Source organism: Schistocerca piceifrons, chromosome 8 (assembly GCF_021461385.2).
Source record: "Schistocerca piceifrons isolate TAMUIC-IGC-003096 chromosome 8, iqSchPice1.1, whole genome shotgun sequence".
Taxonomy (NCBI): Eukaryota; Metazoa; Arthropoda; class Insecta; order Orthoptera; family Acrididae; genus Schistocerca; species Schistocerca piceifrons.
The window spans coordinates 379,300,317-379,319,729 of NC_060145.1; the positions used below are offsets into that span (position 1 = coordinate 379,300,317).

At 42.6% G+C, this 19,413-nt stretch overlaps 1 protein-coding gene across 4 annotated transcripts in view; it reads right to left on the bottom strand.

Moving 5' to 3' along the window:
- LOC124711441 (sepiapterin reductase) overlaps positions 1-19,413 on the bottom strand; it is a 183,983-nt gene that overhangs the window by 134,581 nt on the left and 29,989 nt on the right. Inside the window, exon 2 of one of the 4 annotated variants that reach the window (XM_047241517.1) lies at positions 1,767-1,987. The exons of 2 other annotated variants lie outside the window; for them this stretch is intronic. The gene's annotated coding sequence lies outside the window, so the exon portion shown is untranslated. Of the gene's footprint in view, positions 1-1,766; positions 1,988-8,117; positions 8,290-19,413 lie in introns of those variants that run through there. One more of the 4 variants, XM_047241518.1, reaches the window with a different exon arrangement.

Below are 19,413 nucleotides of genomic sequence, written 5' to 3' on the forward strand. Positions count from 1 at the left end.
GGCACCCACTGTTTGAAGTTGGTCCGTTCTTGCCTGCCTGTCGTCTGCTGCTGTAGTTGGATGTGGTCGACCATCACCTCTCTTTCAGGCAGCAGTTTTTGCGGTTCGAAACGCTCCCTCACGCACGTGAAAAATGCTATGAGCAATACCAGCTCCTGGGTTACACTAGTCACTCTTCGTCTTTTTCCCATTTCCCTGTAGATTAAAACCTGTGTGAAGTTATCCACATGTCTTCAGATCATGTAATGAGACCACTACCGAAGTTCACCGTAACTGCTCGCTGATCGCCTCTCTCTCTCTCTCTCTCTCTCTCTCTCTCTCTCTCTCTCTCTCTCTCTCTCTCTCCCCCCCCCCCCTGCTCCTTCAACTGCCTCGTGTCGAGTACTATATTCACACTAACCTCACGCCATCTGACGTCCAGCTTTCTGTGCACGACTGGCCGACCTCTGGCAACACGCTCCCGTCGCTTTCTTTCATTTACAAAAAAAATGGCTCTGAGCACTATGGGACTTAACATCTGAGGTCATCAGTCCCCTAGAACTTAGAACTACTTAAACCTAACCAACCTAAGGACATCAAACACATCCGTGCCCGAAGCAGGATTCGAACTTGCGACTGTAGGAGCAGCGTGGTTGCGGACTGAAGCGCCTAGAACCGCTCGGCCTCAAAGGTCGGCCTTTCATTTACACCGAGTATGTAATACGTAATGTCACTTTAACTCGTCCTTAACTTTTGCAGAGCAGTGTGTAAGGGAAGCGTACCTCATAATGATCAAGCGATCGCCTGGTAAAGTATTTAACAGCTTCCCGATAGTCCATCTACCTGAATTTTTCCTTAAAAGCAGATCACACGCTTTCTCTTCACTGCAAAGAGTATCTTCATATCTTCTGTGTCCGTAGGAATTTTTCTAATTGACAAAATTTTGTTTTTGCATCTTACAAGAGATCCTCTTACGAATACTACGCCCAGCTTTATCGGTCTAAAAACCTCCAGCTTGGTACAGATTCCTTATATGAACTGCCCTACACAATTCCAGGTGACCTCCATGGGTTGCAACACACGCATTCACACGTCGCATCATACTGCACTCTTTCCCAAGTTCCGGACCGTCTTAAAATAGAGCCACAGGCGTCGTGAACATGCTGTTGAAGGGTCTGCACATCAGGAACAGGTTCAGCATATACAACGCTTTTTAAATGCCCCCAGAGGTAAAAAACCAAGGGGTTAAGTCGTGTGATTTAGCTGCAGGGCCTCCATGTCCTATTCAACGGGTAGGGAAGATTATGCTTACGTGTCGGCAAACTTAATACTGAAGTGGCATGGTGCCCCCATCATGCAGAAACCACATAACCTGTCGTAATGCCAAATGCACATCCTCAAGCAGCCTAGGCAGAGTATTCTGCAGGAAGTCCACATACGTTCCTCCATCAAGGTGTTGTGTAATAATAAAAGGTCGAAAGGGTATGTGGTCACCAAGAATCTTTGCCCACACATTCCTGATGAACTGATGCTGATGAGGGGCCTCAACCATTTCCCGAGGATTGTCCATGGCTCATAGATGACGATTATGCACTTTTATGAAGCTATTTCTGGTAAGATTGCTACGTTGGTAAAGAGGACTGATGAGAAATCCTGCAATTGTGATGGTCGACAAAATCATCTGCTGATACTCCTTGCATTCGTTGCAGGTGATACGGATAGTAGCAGCTGTCTTGCAGGATACACATAATCGTACTTTGGCTTAAACCATGTAGTGAGACACTTGCCTGGAGCTTGTACTAGGGTCTGCATAGATATCCTGTAGAACCCAGTCCCCCAAATCTGGTGTACGTACAGTCTGCCACCTCCTTGCATGTTCGTCTATCTGAAGGACCCATGATCACACAAATGCCCAAAAAGGGGCTTGAAACGTTGCGTGATATGGTCGGTGTCTGTGAGAGTACTTGTTTGATTGTAGCCATGCAGTACGCTGCGTCAATTACACGCCCTGCAACACACAAGGAACACATCACACGCGGTCAGAGGAACTTTCATCTACCGTGACAACAATGCATTTCTAGACATGTTTATAGAACCATTATTCCTCTATTTCCAGTCAGGAATCCGTCACTTCATTTTGTCGCTTTTATTGATGTTTACCCTGCATATACTGGGTGGGACGATTAAAACTGTTCTGAGTAATATATGGGAAACTACACACCGGATTACAAAAAGGGTTGTAATACAAGCTGTTCATCTCGAAGGAGGACATCCAATGACACTACACATAACCTCCCTGCTCCACCTCCAGATGGTGGGAGGGGGATCAACTTCGAAATCTTCAATAGGAACTCCAAATATTTATTGCGGATTTGGATTCTCTAAAGAAAAAAATACATAGCTTTTGTATGGAATAATTTTATTTTTGCATGATAGGTGGTGGACATTCGACACAAATCAAACGGCTTACAATCTATTGAGACATATTATCTCAGGAAATTACCCAACAGATTAGGATCTTAGGAGGGCAGAAGGGCGGTATTTTTACATTCTGTAATGTGACACCAGTGTTTTATAGTAAACCATCATGATTCTCCAGACTACAAGGCATTATGATGTCCACATTACTGGTTTAATCACCTTCACAATTGGCACCGAAACAGAAAGCGGTTGGAATAGATCATTGGTTCGTTTAATAATGCAGTAGCAACAACATTTAGCGTTACCCAGGAACAATGACGTGGACGAAGTAGTGTTTTGTGCCCTTCAGGGTGCTTTCTTAATGAGATTCCTCAGGCCTCTCAACATCGGGGTGCTTGTTCTAGGTACGTCCCTTGCCACTCATAGATCTTCATACTTTACTGAAGCAAATGTTCGAAATGGTACCCATTCGCTGTAATACACTATGTAACCCTATTTTTAAAAGACAAACCTAGTCTGTCACGTGCTGAACACAATCGCCATCAGCACCCTGACGAAACGTCAGCATGCCAGTCACATGTGGAGTCTAGTTCCCTTCCCCACCGATTTAGGGATGAGGCCTGATAGTTCACAAAATTTCACCACCCTTGTAGCACTGGAATCAGTATCGGCAAGAATGGTGAGCAGATCATCGAGACTGGGAGGGCTGCCCTGACACCAGTATATAAGATACTCATCGCCAAAATATGCTGAACTGAAAGCGGTGCATCACAAACCTCTGTGAATGGTGGAACCTCCCACCAGAGAAGGAAGCCATATGTTAAAGGGCTATGTCTGATGTGCAGCCTGGTAAACAGAACCTCCTTCCAGCAGTGAGCCTGACATGAAGACCACCATGCCTGTAGGGTCGATTTGAGCGATCAAAGTTCATTTTCTGTCGCCTCCAACCATTCAGTTTCTCACTGACACATGATGTGTCTGCCAGAAAATGAGATGACAGCGTGCAACGGGATGGGACATCGATGAACAACACCATCTCAACATTCTTCCTTAGCTGCTTTGTCGGCCATGTCATTTCCCTGTATTCTGATGGGGCCAGATACCCAGCATAAGATCACCTCCTGCCACAGTGTTGGAGCTGCTGTAAGGATTCATGGATGAGTTGAATCAGCTGGTTTAATGGATACATTTGATGAAGTGCTTGCAGAGTACTAAGAGAGTCGGAACAGACAAGAAACCTTGTAGTGTCAGAACCCTCTCCAGTGCCATCATAATCCCATATAACTTCACATCACAATTTGTTAATTGTTCCAGAAGATGTACTTTGAAAACCTTATTGGGGAAAACAGCAGAACAACCAAGGACATTCTCTTGCTGGGATCCATCTGTATAAATGATGAAACTGTAGTGCATACTTAAAATGGAAGGAAACAAAGTTCTGAATATGTAATCTGGAGTATAAGTTTTCCAGTATCGCATCAAGCTTAAAATTACCTTGGACCTCTGAAAACACCAAGGTGGCAACGCATTCAATCCCTGGGAGGTCTGTTAGATTCAAATCCTTGAGACAGTCAGCAGCACTTATACAGAATGGCTTGGTCGCAAGCGGCCAGTACCTGAACAGTCTTACAAAGTTAGGTTGGACCACTGCACTGAATGTCAGTGACTGAGGTGACAGATTTTCAGTGCCTGTTGAGCCAAAAGGATTCGCCGCCAAATCCAGAGTTGTGGTTCACCAGCCTCTCCACATTGAGTCTGAATTGAGCTGGTCTGAAATGCTCCAGTCAGTATCCAAAAGCCTTGGGGAACCCCATTCCCTTTAACACAGCAGTCAGACAACGTCTCGCCAATGCAATATCGAAAGCACCGATCCTTGAAGGATTGGATAAGCAGCAGCAGATGTCCATGTAGTCCCCATTCATGAAGTTAGCAAATGTTGTTACACTGCCAAGTAATGTATACTTTTTCGGGGTCAAAAACCACACAAACCAATAGGTTCTGGCGTAAGAAGCACTCGTGTATCTCCGTTTTCAGTAGAATTAAGTGGTGCCTGTAACTGCACTGCGAGCAGCTCAGTTTACATCCGGATTCTAACAGCCAGACGAGGCAACACTTGACCATGCATTCAAGAGTTTTACCTATATAGCTTGTAAGAGCTACACACCAGTAACTTAGGGGCACTATGGTTCTTGCGTAGTTTCGATAATGGAATTAATATTGCCTCCTTCCAAGTCGTGGAGTATGTCCATCAAACCTGGTCTGACTGGCAAAAGAGAGAAGCACAGCTGACGGAGCATGGCATAATGAATCTCATCAGGCCCTGGAGCAGAGTCTCTGGCAACAGACAGACCTGATTCCAGTTTCATATGGATTGATTGATTGATTGATTGATTGATTGATTGATTGATTGATTGATTGATTGATTGATTGATTGATTGATTGAGAGAGGTTATGGGACCAAACGGCGAGGTGGTCAGTCCTCAGATTCCAAAGTGAGTTACAGAAGAAATATGTCTGCTAAAAGTGGACAGATCCAGCCAGGGGAGTCACATTATAACATAATTAACATTAAACACACACAATAATGGTGAGACCAAATCTGAAAACTGGAAAAAAAGGGGGGCAGTCATGGGGTCACAGGCTGAGAAGACAGCAAAAGAACTCCTAACCACAACCAATCTGCTCCTGCTCCAATACTAAAGGAGAACCTTATATCTGGAAATGAAAACCACTTTCATTGAGGAACCGAGGACCAGTTCAACCATCTGTGCATCGTCTGCTAATATAAAATTTAAGGAATTGGGAAGACTATACTTAAACTTAACACAAAGGGCCGAAACAAGGGGACATTCCACCAGTTTGTGAGATATCACCAGTCTGGCTCCACAACCACATTGTGGGAGTGGGTTGTTACGTAGGAGGAAACAGTGGGTAAGCTGAGTATGACCAATGCGTAAACGGCAAAAAAACAGTAAACTCCTTCCGAGAGGAGCGGAAAGAAGAGCGCCAAACTGCAGTAGACTCCTTGATTGTGCGGAGTTTATTACTATGAGCAGTAGCGCTCCAGATGGCATTCCACTGTTGGGCAAAGAGATATTTGACGTAGATCCGCATATCGGCAGCTGGAATCATGAAAGGAAATGGGCGAGCAAGAACTGCTTCTCTAGCCAAACTGTCAGCCAATTCATTCCCACATGACTTGGGACCCAGAGAAACGCAAGTGAACAGGCGGCACTCTCAAGGGCAGAGAGAAGGTGATGGATAGCAGAGATCAAAGGGTGATGATAGTAGCATCGGTCTATAGCCGGCAGGCTGCCATGGAGTCTGAACAAATAAAAAACACTGTGGAGGGAGGCCTGAGAAACAAAAAGGAGGCCCCTGTGAATGGCTAGAAGCTCTGCTGTGAAAACACTACATGATCCCGGCAATAAATGGTGCTTGAAGCCAGTAGGGGACGTGAAAGCGTATCCCACCTTATCAATAGTCTTAGAACCATCAGTGTAAAAGATGGTGGCACCCTGGAACTCTGAAAGGATGGCACAAACACGGAGCCAGAAAACCATAGGAGTGACAGACCTTAGGACCCTGGAATAGAACAGTCCCAATCCGTGGTCTAGGCACCATCCGAGGGGGGTACGGGAGGAAAGACATGGGGTGCAGTCCAATGAGTGGAGATGGAGATCCGACAGAGGGAAGTGAAATGCATGGCAACCGGCAATCCCAACCATGGGCGGTGTTAGGAGCGAGACATCCCTCATTGGAGAAGAGCGCAGGGTACACAGGATGGTCAGGGAATTGGTGAATGGCGATTGCGTAAGAAACAAGGAGTTGGCTCCGTTGGATGTGTAGAGGGGAATCGCTGTTTCTGTGAGGAGAGGAATGCCCAAGCATACTCTGCATGAAGATACAGAATAAAAAACAATGCTCAGTCCCCTAGAATGTTGAAACAGACATCCTGGTTCATGTTCACATGTGCCTGGATAGGAAGGCCCTTGTCATGGGAAGCCAAGATCCCTAAAAACAGAATATTTTCAACACATTTAATATATCTAATCGTTCATTATTACTATTATAATTATTTGTTTTACCGATTTTTGTTTTATGTTTTGAATTGTTATTTTGCGCATTAATTCGTGTCTTAAATTTACCATTTCACACATGTTTTTGTTAATTAAGAATTATAAATAACTCATTATCATACAAACTCATTGTAATAATCATAATTAGTATAGAAATCCTAAAAACATAACTTTTCTTACTCCATGTACATAACATGAACGAAACTTCTTCACACAATACACACGATAGCAACACAATATATTAAAAAAAATTCCTTTGGATTCTCAAATTGTCGTGTTCAATCTTCTAAATATTCCGATTTGTACAAGGCATATTTTAGTACACTGGAAAACCTTGGCGAAAAGATTTGCTTATGTGCATGAGACTTCAGCTGTACGTGCTTCTCATCATAATCATTCAGCAGAACTCTGTCTGAAAATCTAGTCACAAAGTTCGTCCAACATAGAAAGGCATATATACATCTAACAGCTGTACCCATCCCGTCGAGCCTTTTGAGCTCACCAGATAAACAAGTTCCATTTCCTCTGGTACGACGCTCAAAATGGTTCATTTACACTGCCCTTCGCAAGAATGTGACAGTAACGCCGATTTTTCTCCCGTACTGGGAAAGAAAACTTCTGTTAAATACCTTTTGACGTGGTCAGAAGTTAATCACATTTCTATGCCGACGCGAGGATGTTTTTGGCTTCAGTAAGAGATTCTCGAAAACTCAGTCTATATTCTCCATAAGTTTCTTTTAAAACTATGAAAAGGATGGTGGTACAGCCATTGGATTCATACGGCCTTCGATGTTGGAAGGTCATTGTTAGAAGATTTTCAGATCTAGTTCTACTGAATGATTGCGATGTGTCTTACCTTGAGAAACAATATAAACATGTAATCACTAACACATAATCAAATTTTTTCGCCAATGTTTGCCAATGTACTGATATCTGCATGGTATAAATGGTATACTTGTAGGATCACCCGCCACAATTTGAAATTCTGACGAATTTTGTTTTGTATGTTGTCCATCGCACGTATTATGAGAAGTAACTTCGTCCATTCAACGCGCATTTCTTCACAGATTATCATTATTGTAATGGTTTTGTATTATAGTATTGAATTTAAAACGTAAAATAACAATTCAAAACATAAAATAAAAATAAGTAAAACGAATAACTTGAATAATAATGAACATTTTGATACTTTAATTAGGTACGCTGAAAAAACTCCGATAGGACACTGTGTACCGCTATCTTCCAAAAACGGTATTTCACAAACTACATGGGTGGATGTTCTGTGAGAACTCTATAATCTGTGAAATAACAAAAGTTTTCATTTATCAAAATTAATTAATGATCTTGGGATATTTATTATATAGTTGTCATGACCGTTAACTACATTTCAACTTGAATATGAAACATTTTTTATTTTTCATAGTTTCTAAGATATTCCCTCTAAATCTAATACGGCAGATAACCTTTCTGGGTGTGTTTTACTCCTTGAAAGTGAAATTGGGCAAAGACGAAAATATATGTATTGCACTATTTTGACCCCTCTATACACATCTGCTAAGTTTCATCAAGATCATTTATTTATACCTGTAGAGTTCCCTTGTTTGTTGCTTTGTTGCTGATGATACGATGGTAAATTACCTTCACTGATCGCAAAGCAGATTATTCTCCACAGCGACAGCACCATCGGAAATGGGTTTGAGAAACTGTTGAGAATAAATGTGATCAGCGGCACCACCACACCTACCCCAGCTTCTAGCAATCGATGCCTGATGCCCCAATCTGACACCAGGTACAGCGTCTGTCATAATTTGAGATGTGGGTGTCTTCTGATCAGCAATGGCTGCTCGTTTGTGTCGGCGGTCCACCATCGGAAACCAAAACGAAGAACATTAGCTCTTATCTTCGGCCACTGATAACCTCATACTTCACGCAGCGCCAAAAAAAGTAAGGCCGCACTGGACAACCACTTGCACGATTTCTGCTCGTCGTTGAACTCCTGACATGTCTACAATGTTTACCACGGAAATACGATAAACGCCAATGCTACAGAGGTGTTCATTTTTCACAGTCTGCTATGTACGTGAGCGCTTAAAGTTGCGAAACATTGAAAAAGACCAATTTCACGAGGAAGGTGGAGCGGACGGGAGGGAGAAGTAACCTCTGGCGTGCCACAGGGGAATGTTATGGGACCATTGCTTTTCAAAATATATATAAATGACCTAGTAGATAGTGTCGAAAGTTCCATGCGGCTTTTCGCGGATTATGCTACAGTATACAGAGAAGTAGCAGCATTAGAAAATTACAGCGAAATGCAGGAAGATCTGCAGCGGATAGGCACTTGGTGCAGGGAGTGGCAACTGATCCTTAACATAGACAAATGTAATGTATTGCGAAGACATAGAAAGAAGGATCCTTTATTGTACGATTATATGATAGCGGAACAAACACTGGTAGCGGTTACTTCAATAAAATATCTAGAAGTATGTGTACAGAGCGATTTGAAGTGGAATGATCATATAAAATTAGTTGTTGATAAGGTGGGTGCCAGGTTGAGATTCATTGGGTGAGTCCTTAGAAAATTTAGTCCATCCACAAAGGAGGTGGCTTACCAAAACACTCGTTCCACCTATACTTTAGTATTGCTCATCAGTGTGGGACCCGTACCAGGTCGGGTTGACAGAGGAGAGAGATAGAAGATCCAAAGAAGAGCGGCGCGTTTCGTCACAGGGTTATTTGGAAAGCGTGATAGCGTTACGGAGATGTTTAGCAAGTGGCAGACTGCAAGAAAGGCGCTCTGCATCGCGGAGTAGCTTGCTGTCCACGTTCGAGAGGGTGCGTTTCTGGATGAGGTATCGAATATATTGCTTCCCCCCACTTATACCTCCCGAGGAGATCACTAATGTAAAATTAGAGAGATTAGAGCGCGCACGGAGGCTTTCAGACAGTCGTTCTTCCAGCGAACCATACGCGACTGGAACAGGAAAGGGAGGTAATGACAGTGGCACGTAAAGTGTCCTCCGCCACACACCGTTGGGTGGCTTGCGGAGTATGGATGTAGATGTAGAATGTAATAGCAAACTATAATTTGCATCATCTCCGCCTTTTTGAAATTGAGGGCCGTTTCCACAAAACTCAATAACAGCAAAAAATGCAAAAGTGTGTTATACACATATCAAAAAAGCTTTGCATCACCCTGGCTGCCAGAACTCCTGAAGACAGACGTTGACTGTGGATATTGTATCACAGACACAGTCCCATTGAATTTTCAGAGACGTCACTAAACCCACCCAAAGACGTAAACAACCATGCATGAGCAGCGCCAATTAGACGAAGGGGGTCCGACAGCCGATCAGCAACAGTCATTCCACCAGGAAGGAGGTACACGGCTCGTGTTGTCTGCAGTTCAACCATGCCTACACGGTCAACACCGCGGTTCGATCGCGTCCGCAGTGTTACTTTGTAACAGGAAGGGCTCTCAACAAGGGAAGTGTCCAGGCGTCTAGAAGTGAACCAAAGCGATGTTGGTCGGACATGGAGGAGATACAAAGAGACAGGACATGCGTCGCTCGGGCTGCCCTAGGACTACTATGCAGTGGATGACCGCTACCTACGAATTATGGCTCGGAGGAACCCTGACAGCAACGCCACCATGTTGAATACTGCTTTTCGTGCAGCCACAGGACTTCGTGTTACGACTCAGACTGTGCGCAATAGGCTGCATGATGCGCAACTTCACTCCCGACGTCCATGGCGAGGTCCATCTTTGCAACCACTATACCATGCAACGCGGTACAGATGGGCCCAACAACATTCCGAATGGACTGTTCAGGATTGGCATCACGTTATCTTCACTGATGAGTGTCGCATATGCCTTCGACCAGACAATCGTCGGAGACGTGTTTGGAACAACCCGCTCAGGCTGAACGCCTTGACACACTGTCCTGCTGTTTTGGGGTGGCATCATGTGGGGCCGATGTACGCCGCTGGGGGTCATGGAACGGCTGTACAATACGTGAATGCCATCCTCCGACAGATAGTGCAACCATATCGGCAGCATATTGGCGAAGCATTCGTCTTCATGGACGACACTATCACGATGTAATGAGCAACACGCTACCTGTACGGCTCTGGGAAAGGACTGACATTTTAGTATTTCAAGAACACTGCTAACGAATTAGTAAAGGAGCAGCAACCATTCAAAGTGTCTGAAGCCAGGTTGTTCTTTAGAAAGAAAAGGAACCAATGTAGTGTCATCTGCAAAGTCGAAACAACGTACTTTTCCTCTCCGATCATTGTTGAACTGAAGGGAATTGACATGGATAGAGTAAAGGACATTGATCAAAAAACTGTAATAAAACCGAGAAACCACGTGAGTGTCAAAAAAGCTGACGATGTACAGATACTACAGAGATTCTTTGTTACATTATAAGAAGGCCAGGAGTTCTATGGGAAGACCCTAAAAAGTCGGGATGAACATGACAATGAAAATAAAGAAGTACAGTACCTCAATGAACCAGTTTATTAAATAATTATAGTCATATGATACTATATTTTTTCTTTCTGTGAAGTGCATAATTTTACATTTCTGAACATTTAAAGCAAGTTGCAATCTGCACAACTCTGAAATCTTATCAAGATCTGGCTGGATATTTATATGGCTTCTTCCAGACAGTACTTCATTATAGACAACTGCTTCGTCTCCAAAAAGTCTGAGATTACTATTAAAATTGTCCGCAATATCATTAATATATAACTGGAACAGCAAGGTCCCAAACACACACCCCTGGAGCACTCCTATATCTGATGATGACTTCATCCGAGATAACGTGTTGCATCCTCCGTACCAAACAGTCTTCAATCCAGCCATAAATTTCACTTGATACGCCATATGATAGCACTTTTGACAATAAGTGTAGTTGTGGTAATGAATGCATGCTTTTCAGAAACCAAGAAATACAGCGCCCACCTGACTGCCTTGATCCAAAGTGTGTCACGTGAAAAGAGTGCGAGTTTGCTTTCACATGATCGATGTTTTCGGAATCCATGGTGATTGGCGTGGAGGAGGTCATTCTGTTCAAGATATCTCATTATGTTTGAGCTCAGAGTTTGTAAGATTCTACAACAAATCAACGTCAAAGTTTTGTGGATCACTTCTATCCTTGTAGATGGGTGTTACGGTGCTTTCTTCCAACTTTAGGCACTTTTTTATTATTCGGGGGATCTACGACATATTATAGTTAGAAGAGGGACTAACTCAGTCACAGATTCAGGATTACATAGAGCCCTGGAGCTTTGTTCAATTTTAACGATTTGAGCTGTTTCTCAACACCACTGCCACAGATACTGACTTCACCCATCTTCTCAGTGGCACGAGGATTAAATTGAGTCAGTTCTACGGAGTTTTACTTTATAATACAATATTTGAAAACAGTGTTAAGCACTTCAGCCTTTGGTTTTCTACCCTCAATTTCAGTTCCTGTCTCAATCGCTAGGGACTGGAAATGAAATGGCTCTGAGCACTATGGGACTTAACATCCATGGTCATCAGTCCCCTAGAACTTAGAACTACTTAAACCTAACTAACCTAAGGACATCACACAACACCCAGTCATCACAAGGCAGAGAAAATCCCTGACCCCGCCGGGAATCGAACCCGGGAACCCGGGAGTGGGAAGCGCTAGGGACTGGACACTACCTTTAGTGGTACTAACAACCTTTACATACGACCAGAATTTCTTTGGGTTTTGTAAAAGATCATTTGACAATATTCTGCTACGATAGTCATTGAAGGCTTCACAGATTGCTGTCTTGACAGTTAAACGCGTTTCATTCTACAGTGCTATGCTTTGTTTTGCATCTCTATGCAGCAGTCTCTTTCCTCAGAGATTTCTTTACAGCAACAGTATATCCTAGTGGGCCACTCCCATTATATGCTCTTCTACTGGGTACGTAGCTATCAGTGCATGGTCACATGGTCAACTAGTTTTTTAAACTTAAGCCATAGTTCCTCTACATGCTGCTGTCCTGTGCTAAAAGTTTCAAATTCCCCATTGAGATACGACACTACTGATTTTTTATCTAGCTTACTGAACACGTATATTTTTCTGCTTGTTATAGTTGCCCTTTGTACTTTGGCAATCATTGTTGCCACAAGCGGGTCATGATCACTGATACCAGTTTCGATGTGGACATCTCCAAAGAGGTCAGGTCTATTTGTTGCCATTAGATCGAATGTATTTCCATCATGAGTGGGGTTCCGAACTATCTATTGTAGGTAGTTTTCAGCAATGTTTCACAAGATGTCTTGTCACGCCCAGCACTAACAAAACTAATTTTCCCAATTGATTGTTGGGTTATTAAAGTCTCGACCGATGATTGGGGAGCTTACGTGCAAGCAAACTGTGGTTTTCCTTACGTTTTCTGTTATATCAGAAGATGTGTCTGGTGGGTGATAGGATACAATTACCATTTTATGTTCACCCCTGAAAAATTTTCAGGAGCGCTTCGAACTCTGGCACTCTGCTGCGAATGCTTCGGCATTTAACTACTACGATTTTAGTACTCTCATCTGTGGGAGGCATTTCTTTCTATTTTACACTGATACCACTGTGTTTCCTACAGTTATCGTCGTTATCTGAATTGGATGGAAAGTCGCCTAGTCAAAAAAAAAACCTCGTATGTACCCCACGAACAGTCAGATACCTCTGTAGCAGCCTCTGATGGGTAGTGCACGGCTGAAACATTTACGAGCACACTACAGGTCAACCCTATGAAGCAAGTCCAGGAAGTGGCAGCCAGGCTTGTCACAGAACTTTCGAAGTCTCTGATTCAATCCTTCCATTCGACTGAGAAGCAAGAGAACACAATCAGTTCTGGAGATAATGCTGCAAATTGTGAGCTTGGCTGAAACTCCGTGCTCAAGGCTGGTCTCACTCTTATCTGCCAGTCGCTGGAATGATTCACGTATGATCTGAGCCCAGGCGACAGATATTATTTGTTCCAATTTGCGCCACAATCTGCAGCTGCTTGCGTCCTTTTCCTTCAAAGACTGCCAGAGTGCCCTCTAAACAGGGATGAGGTAGCGAAGTACACCCAATGAGTGCACCTGGTGTTCTTGTCTTTAGCTTGCTGCCATTTCCCTAAGGGGTACCGTCATTCGTCGTACGTTTGAACTGCCGAAGTTTGAAAGACCCCTACCCTTTTGCGTTTGTCTCCTCTTGACACCGGACAAAACAGATTTCCCCAAAACAGGCGAAGTGAGTCCCACTGGCTCAGTTTCAGCGAAAGACAGCCCCTCAAAATTATTGGTTAGGCGCATCAGTATAATGAGGGGACTGATGACCGTAGATGTTAAGTTCCATAGTGCTCAGAGCCATTTGAACCATCAGTATAATGCCCTGAGTCCTCCCTGGTCTCCATCCACCCTCTACAGGACGCCTAGATCTGCCACTGAAACGCCAATTGCAGTCAAGAGGATGAGTAATGACAGATCCAGTACATTCTGCAGAGGAGACATGAGCCACAAGACAGGATAGTACCGGAGGTGCATTTGGTACCAGTACCACAGGTACGTGGCTCTCGGGTGTTCTTCCAACACATCCATGCACAGCAGCTGCCAACAGTTTGGCAGCAGTCGGGGAGATTTTCAGCTGGTTAAGAACGTCAACCAATTCGTCCTGTGTTCGACAACAGCACAGTGGGGCTGCATTTTGGCTGGCACAATGCATTACGGGACAGTGAACAAAACTTTACACTAAGGCTGCTGATTATCTTTTATATGCGTTGAGCTAAGAAAATTTGCTAATTCGTTATAAGAATTGAAGCAAATACATAAAACGAGATTTCTGTTAAGGCAACAGAAAAACTTACGGTAAAAGTTAATAATTGCCTAAATCTTTTTGAGGTTAATTATAGTTATGAGCAAATTCGAAAATAGAGTCAATTTACGACAGATGTAGATAGCATATACTCCTTTATAGAAAACTAGATGTAACACAACATGTTAATTAGAATATCTGCTACAGTAATTAAATCATAAACGTCGATTTACTATAAATTAGATTATGCAGGACGCAATGGTAACGTCCGAAGATTCTCAAAAATGCAGTTTTATTGGCATTGATACACAATGAAATTCGGGGTCATCTATTCTTTGGCGGTAACTGTGAACCACAAACGCTGCCGTGCTACGAAATAAGTTACCCAATAACGCTCACACCGGCCACTTACGAAAATATAGTTTTGTAAGAGTCCGAAAATTCTCAAAAACGACCAAGTTCTCACGTAATTATACAATGATATTAGAGAACGATTGTTCTGAGTGAGGACAGGCCTACCGTTCTCAACACTTTTTACAAGAGCACAAATAAGTTTAACTCACCGGCAGTCGCGCATACTGCTGTCACAAGAGCAGTTGCACGTTGTAAAATTTACATGGGCATTTGCCAGTAAAAACAAACTTGTCTTAAATAAACTATCATATTGACTGACGAAAGCAGTTCATATTCACTATCGACAACATTTAGAACGAAAGATTTTGCTCTTAGTTCTTTAAATAAATTTTTAGCCAGTTTTTCTAACATGGTTCACTTTCATAACACCTTTCACAGACAATTTCTTTGCGAATTAATTCCGGCACAATAGTACTTTCTTCCAGGAAGTTGAAATGTTGTCATAGTTGCAAAATTTGTATCTTATTATCTTGAAGGAATATATTCAATGAATTAAGTTTTTCAAAGATGTCACGAAGATACGTTAGCTGCAAAACGAAATCACTATCTACAAACGTCTTGAAAGTCGGATGCTCTTCTTGAACAGGCTAAGAATAGACTTCATTCCTAAGTTCATACACATTTCTTAAGACCTCTCACGTGAAAGCCAGTGAGAAATACTGTAATAAATTAGAGAAATATGCTGAGTCCCATGCCAATGCATATGTGTTAAAACCATCCCGACTTTTAATGAAGTTCACTATTTCGATCACTGATTGAAGGTCTTCATCAAGGACAATGATTTTTTATGTTAGCGCTTCTCGATGAATGAAACTGTTCAAATAGCATGAAGAGCCAGGCCCAGATCTAGGAGGCGGAGAGGGGGGGATGAGGAGGGGGGCAAACCGGGGTATCTGCCCTGGGTGGCAATTTTAGGGGGGCGCCAAACTCATATTCTTGAAGAAAAAATCTTGCTTCATGAAGTGCCTAGCATCCAGTGCAAGTTTGTCTACCTATTATTCATATGATTTTGAAACGCATCCCTGTTTGTTACTGAGCATTTTTGAACACATTCCAAGTTGATTTCTGAAGAAATCGTAAGTTGATTTTTGAATGCATCCACAATGTACGTGATGTCTCTGCCAGGAGAATCCCCGTCACATCAAGAAATAAAAAGCTTAGCTGCAGACAAAAGGGACGGGGGGGCTACACGAGCTGAACCAAATCAACCTGAACGGCTGAATACCAATCGCTGTTTCTGTGGTTTATTTTGTGTGCAGATGATAAGCGTTGTTGTAATTATTAGCGAAATCCATAGATTCTGACTATCAGGATGGAAATAAACGACTAACAGGAATAACAGGTAACAAAGCTGACATCTTGTATCCAAGAAAATGAAATCTTGACAATTTTTGCAGATCGCTTCACCGCTAAGGACCAGATGTACAGTCCCCGGTTAGCGGCCGCTTAAGTTCTATTCTCGAAACAGTGCGGAAAACGCATTGTACGAACACGCAACGCCTGACTGAGGAATAAATGCGGGATAACTGAACCGGTGATTCTGGCAGGGCTAGTGAAGTTAACCGGAGAATATGACGATTCCAAATTTATACAAACATTTCGTACTACTACTTTTCCATCTCCTGCTTGAGAAACTGGAGTACATGAGTGAAATGTGAAACTATTGCTACCATTGCTAGTAGGTCTAATAGGCATTTGATATTGCTACTTTGTGAATTATATTCTGTCATGTTATTTATGTAAATGAGGTACAAAAAATGACAATTTACGCCAAAACAGTCTCGCTTATTCGGTTTGTATCACAATTGCTACAATATTAGAAATGCCTATTTCGTTTTATGTAGCATACAATGACAAAATAGACGTAATCAAAATGAGAAACCACACCAGTCTTGGGTACTAAACACATCAACAGCATTTTCAGTATTAGAAAACGACATTTCGATTTTTCATGTAGCAAAATGTTCGACGAACTTTGATAAGGTAATAGATTCTCTCGCAGAAAGGAAAGCACGCCGTGTAAGGCTGTAGCATGATTACAGAGAAAAACTTGCTGGTACCTAAGGATTGAAGAAATGTGTACCGTCTTGCTTGTCTTGTCTTTATTAGTTTTATGTTTCTCGTACTTAATTTTACGTCACACAAAAGAGGAAGTTATTATGCAACAAAGAGTGCAGATTTTTTTGAAGAGTTCTTAAACTACCGGTTATAAATAATTCGACCAAGTATTAAGCGTGTTAAGCGGGGTAAGATGTCAAACTGGTCGACTGGGAGCAGTAGAGTCACCACATGACATTTTAATTTCCACTGTCGAATATAGGTTTAACGGTTTCCGTTACAAAATATAAACGTTTGAATTTCACAGAGCGAAATACAGTGACGTGCGATAGAAGAATCCTGTGTGAAAAGGCGTGGCACTGGACTTTGGTACATTGAAGAGCAAACAACATGTCTTACATTTCCTCGAACATATATTTTTTATATATCAAACTCTTCAGAATTTTACATCCTACCTTAAAAAAAGGGGGGGGGGGGGGTCGGCACTATCAAGCTTTTGCCCCGGCTCGGAAATATCGTAGGATCCGGGGCTGCGAAGAGCCTCTTTACTGCTCGAAACTAGCTAACAGTTAGCTATGCTATGACATCCATCTGGACCCACGCCTACACGACTTCCCAAATCAATGTTTGTTCTTCCATAAAAGACTGTAGTATATAGAAGAGGTCTGTTGCTTTTGTTCCAGGAGGTATTTATATGCAGGAAAGAAGATTTATGAAATTTTTTGTCATGGATAAACATCACGTAACACACGTGCATCAATGCGGTTGTCTGTAAGGTACTCATCTTAACAGCGAAATCAGCCTTTGAGCTATTCAACTAAGGTTTCTTGAACGGTAAGTAACTTCGTACGATGAAAGAAGAGCATTTGTAGGAATCAGATTGTTTACTCAAGGTTTTTTTCTGACTTTTCTTTTAACTTGTGAGAAAAGTATTCTCGTGGTTTATTTACCAGACTACCATGATTTGAGTCCTAACATCGTTTCATTTTATTATGAGGCATGTTTCTATAACTAGGACTTTGAAACAAGTGCCACACTATAGTCGTTCAGTTCCAACAACAGTACACATCAAGCCGAAATTGCAATGACTGTCGTCATACTTCCTGTGTTTGCGTCTGTTCGTGTCTTAAGAACTGCATTTTAAATACGATCTGCATTAGACAAAACTAAAGTTCAGACTGCTTGTTGCTGGATAAAAACGACTGAGTCGCGCAGTACGATTCGACTGCCATAGTAACAAGTACTTGCCGACCCGCTATAGTCGAGATGTCTTAAGAAGCTTCCTGACAGCTCGCATGTTGCCAACTTTCCACTGCCTCAGAATATGCCCTACCCATCTAATCTTCAGCATTCTTCTGTAACACCACATTTCGAAAGCTTCTATTCTCTTCTTGTCTAAACTATTTATCGTCCACGTTTCACTTCCATACAAGGCTACACTCCATACAAATACTTTCAGGAACGACTTCCTGACACTTAAATCTATACTCGATGTTAACAAATTTCTCTTCTTCAGAAACGCTTTCCTTGCCATTGCCAGTCTACATTTTATATCCTCTCTACTTCGACCATCGTCAGTTATTTTGCTCCCCAAATACCAAACTCCTTTACTACTTTAAGTGTCTCATTTCCTAACCAAATTCCCTCAGCATCACCCGATTTAATTCGACTACATTCCATTATCCTCGTTTTGCTTTTGTTGGTGTTCATCTTATATCCTCCTTTCAAGACACTGTCCATTCCGTTCAGCTGCTCTTACAGGTCCTTTGCTGTCTCTGACAGAATTACAATGTCATCGGCGAACCTCAAAGTTTTTATTTCTTCCCCATGGATTTTAATTCCTACTCCGAATTTTTCTTTTGTTTCATTCACTGCTTATTCATTATACAGATTGAATAACATCGGGGATAGACTACAATCCTGACTCACTCCCTTCCTAACCACTGCTTCCCTTCCATGTCCCTGGACTCATAACTGCCATCTAGTTTCTGTACAATTTGTAAATAGCCTTTCGCTCCCTGTATTTTACTCATGCCACCTTCATAATTTGAAAGAGTGTATTCCAGTTAACATTGTCAAAAGCCTTCTGTGAGTCCACAAATGCTAGAAACGTAGGTTTGCCTTCCCTTAATCTATTTTCTAAGATAAGTCCTAGGGTCATTATTGCCTGAAGTGTTCCAACATTTCTACGGAATCCAAACTGATCTTCCCCGAGGTCGGCTTCTATCAGTTTTTCCATTCGTCTGTAAAGAATTCGTGCTAGTATTTTGCAGCCGTGGCTTATTAAACATAGTTCGTTAATTTTCACATCTGTCAACGCCTGCTTTCTTTGGGATTGGAAGGAAGAAAATTATTTGGAGAGTATGGCTGGAAGCACTGGCTGCTATTAAAACGGAGGTGGCGCACCTCAAGTCTCGTGGAGAGAAACCGGGCCTGGCCTTGACGCTCCGAAAATCGATCCTGCAGCTGCAGGACCACAGCAGTGGGGGGGGGGGGGGGGGGGGGGGGGGGGGGGGGGGGGGCAATCTTCGGTGCGTTGCCTTGTGTCGGCCGACGAACTCTAATATGACCTGTGGCTAATTCTCTTATTCCCAAGAAACAACAGTGGAAATTCAACGAGCAGGTGGGACTAAAATATTCACGGA